This window comes from Rhinopithecus roxellana, chromosome 13 (assembly GCF_007565055.1).
Source record: "Rhinopithecus roxellana isolate Shanxi Qingling chromosome 13, ASM756505v1, whole genome shotgun sequence".
In the NCBI taxonomy this organism is placed as follows: domain Eukaryota; kingdom Metazoa; phylum Chordata; class Mammalia; order Primates; family Cercopithecidae; genus Rhinopithecus; species Rhinopithecus roxellana.
The window spans coordinates 124321807-124326028 of NC_044561.1; positions in this window are offsets into that span (position 1 = coordinate 124321807).

The following is a 4222-nucleotide window of genomic DNA, read 5'->3' on the forward strand; positions in this document are numbered from 1 at the left end:
GGATGTCTGGGCATTAGAAGGTAAATAAAAGGAAATTAATCGGTTAAAAGATCCTTAATATGTAGTAATCTACCAAATTCTTCCCTAAAAACAAGACTTAGATAATATTTTAAAAGCTAATGTGTTGATCCAGTTCCTTTGCAGCACAATTGTATTTTATAAGTTAATATTAAAATTCAATGGAGTTTGTATTTTATTTACAAGCTATATTTAGGTGTTTTTCCATTTATAAAAGCTCTTTTGGGAATGACGTTCACTCTAAAAGCAGTATTCTCTGTGTAATAGAAAATAAAGAAAATTTAATACCCTTATCATCTAGTTCATTATAATCCCAAGGGATGGATAACAAGATAATACAGTATGAGTTTGTAAAGATAACTTTTTAAAAATAATTTTCAGTCATATAAATGTGCAAATTCGTTCTCCATATAAAAAAAAAAGGACAGAAAAAGCTGAAGTCTTTTGGCGGCACCATGCACATTTATCCATACCATATTCTGTTACAAAAAGGAATTGTGGCTTAAAATAAGAGTGACTGTAATTTATAATCCAAATTGGGAGACTTTTGAGAATGAATGGGTTTGCCATGAACTATGCCAGTAGAACAGGCTCGGACCAGATCTGTCTTGGTAGATTGCAATATGGGTCACCCTAATATAGGGGCTCTCAAAATTGTTTTTAAAAAACTGCAATACACAGTGAGAAATGCATTGAACACTATAATCCAGGACACACACATCTATGTTTTCATATAATAATGAAAAAGGCTCTGATTTTCTATTTCACTTGTGTAGGATGTGTATTTGGAACATTCCAAAAACAATGTCAGGATGCACTGTTTGAAAAACACTGTGAAACACTTTACTTTTCACTTGAGATATTTGCCGTGGGAAAGACTAGCATATTTTTCCCTAAAGGAGAATGAAGGTACTGTATTATCTGCTTGCTAGCTTTTTTGTTTGTTTTGAAATAATTTCCAGTGTAGAAAAGAGCTGCATGAAAAGCATAACCTTTGTCCAGGTTATATCTACATTTGCTATCTGTGTATTTTTTCCTGAACCACTTCAGAATTAGTTAAAGAGATTCTCCCCTTTTATCCCCTTTAGACTTAGGCATATATTTTCTAAAAACAAGGACATTCTCTTATATTTTTAATATTTTTTCTTATACAACCCCAATTATCAAATTCAAAAAATTTAACATTGCTACAATATTATCTAATATATAAGCAATACTAGAATCTCATCAATTGACCCAATGTTATCCTTTACAGAAATTTTTTCCTTTTATCCAGGATCCAGCCCAGAATAAGGCATCACACTGAGTTGTCTCATCTCTTTTGGTCCCTTTAATCTGGAGCAGTTCTTCAGCTTTTCTTTGCCTTTCATAATATTGACGTTTCTGAACAGTAAAGACAAACTGTTTCATAGACTGTCCCTCAGTTGGGGTTTATCTGTGTCCTCATAATTAGATTCAAGTGGCCGGGCGCAGTGGCTCACGCCTGTAATCCCAGCACTTTGGGAGGCCAAGGCGGGTGGATCACTTGAGGTCGGGAGTTCAAAATCCTGCCCAACATGGTGAAACCCTGTCTCTACTAAAAATACAAAAACATTTAGTTGCATGTGGTGGCAGACATCTGTAATCCCAGCTACTTGGGAGGCTGGGGCAGGAGAATCACTTGAACCCAAGAGGCAGAGGTTGCAGTGAGCCAGGATCGCACCACTGCACTCCATCCTGGATGACAGAGCGAGACTCTGTCTCAAAGAAAAAAAATAGATTCAAGTTATGCATTTTTATCAGGAATATTACATAGGTGATGTTATATCTTCATTTCACCATGTCAACAGGTACATCATATCAGTTTGATTCAATATTGGTGTATCAGATGAGAAGTGATCTGGCAAGAATAAAATAAAATATATTGCCAGAGGTGGTGGCTTATGCCTGTAACCCCAACACTTGGGAGGCTGAGGTGGAGGGATCACTTGAGCCTAGGAGTTTGGGAGCAGCCTGGGCAACATAGGGAGACCCCGTCTCTACAGAAAATACAAAAACTAGCTGGGCATGGTGGCATGCACCTGTGGTCCCAGCTACTGAGGAGGCTGAGGTGGGAGGATCGCTTGAGCCCAGGAGGTCAAGGCTACAGTGAGCTGTGAACTATGAGTGCCACTGCACTCTAGCCTGGGTGACAGAGCAAGACCTATCTCAAGAAATAAATAAGATGTTCTAATTATTCTTATGCTGATTAAAAACATGAATGGGGCCAGGTGCGGTGACTCACACCTGTAATCCTAGCACTTTGGGAGGCTGAGAGGGGCGGATCACTTGAGGTCAGGAGTTCCAGAACAGCCTGGCCAACATGGCGAAACCCTGTCTCTACTTAAAATACAAAAATTAGCTGAGTGTGGTGACAGCCGTCTGTAATCCCAGCTACTCAGGAGGCTGAGGCAAGAGAATTGCTTGAATTCAGGATGTGGAGGTTGCAGTGAGCCGAGATCGTGCCACTGCACTCCAGCCTGGATGACAGAGCTCGACTCTGTCTAAAAAAAAAAAAAAAGAGAGAGAGAAAGAAAAAGAAAACCTGAATGGATCCAGATGAAAGACATGTGTTTTCTATATCCACATGTTCCGCATCTTTGATTGCATTCCTATTGAAGAAACAATAGGAAATGGTGACCTGGCACCAGTATTCTCGAATGTCTTTTGCTTAGCTACGTTTCTGAACTCAGTAATGACTTTCTCTGGCATTGGTCTGAATAAAAGGAAAGCACCCAAGTGGTACCTAAATCTGTGACTAATGGGGCTGGTCAGTAGTCAGAGTGTTCAGAGTGGGAGGCTGTTGCCTTGGGATTCTTTGGGTTGTGAATATACCTAACTCCAATTGACTTCCAACTTAGATACAAAGGAATGGATTGGCTCGTGTAACTGAAAAATCAGGGCTAAGATTTCAGCACAGATCAGACACAGTGCTATCTGATAGAACTTTCTGCTCTGTCCAGAGGGGAGTTACTAGCCCCCATGTGGCTACTGCATACTTGAGGTGTAGCTAGTGCAACTGAAAAACTGGATTTCAAAGTACATGTCATTTTAATTAATTTAAATGTTAATAGCCACATGTAGACAGTGGCTACTGTATTATTTTACAGCACAAACTGGAATCCCTCTCCATTTCTTGCTTTTGTTTTCCCCTGTTACCTTTTTTCCCTTAGGCCAAGTGCCTTCTTATGGTGGCAACCCTGGCAACTTTCTGTCACATTACCAACCACCTGACAGGGAGCCTGTCTTCCCCAGGATGGCAGCCAAAGCCCAGAGACCACCCTCACTGGCCCTGTCTCAGTCATGTGCCCATCCCTAACCCAATCCCTGTAACTCCTAATTGTCCAAGCCTCAGTCATGGGCCCAATTCTGGACCTATTGAGGGAGGGATGGTCCCCTAAAGAAAAATCAGGGATCAGCCAGTCACAGTGGATCACCTGGGATCAGGAATTTGAGACCATCCTGGCCAACATGGTGAAATCCTGTCTCTACTAAACATACAAAAATTAGTCGGGTGTGGTGGCAGACACCTGTAATCCCAGCTACTTGGGAGGCTGAGGGAGGAGAATCATTTGAACCTGGGAGGCAGAGGTTGCAGTGAGCCAAGACTGCACCATTGCACTGCGGCCTGGGCAACAAGAGCAAAACTCCATCTCAAAAAAAATAAAAAATAAAAAATAAAAAATTAGGGATCAGGGTTCTGTTACCATGAGAAAGAGGAAGAACTACAGGGGAGGGAACACAGTGGGTATCACTTGCAGTTTTTTTTTTTTTTTTTTTTTTTTGCTCTGTCACCGGGCTGAAGTACAGTGGTGCGATCATAACTCACTGCAGCCTCAGACTCCTGGGCTCAAGCAATCCTCCCACCTCAGCCTCCCGAGTAGCTGGGACTATGGGTGCATGCCACCACACTCAGCTAATATTTTTTGGAGAGACAGGGTCTCACTATGTTGCCTGGGCTAGTCTCAAACTCCTGGCCTCAAGCAATGCTCCTACTGCGTTGTAGATTTAAAGAGTATTTGGGAATACATTTTTTATAAAGTGTCCTGCACAAGGTAAATTGGGGACAGAGAGCAATGCTCTATCAAAGTAAAGTGGTAAGGGTGGAAATTAAATATAGAGACCAGTGGCAGTGTTCCACATTTAAAGAAAAAACTTAAAACTCGTAGTAGTGACTACACTAGGA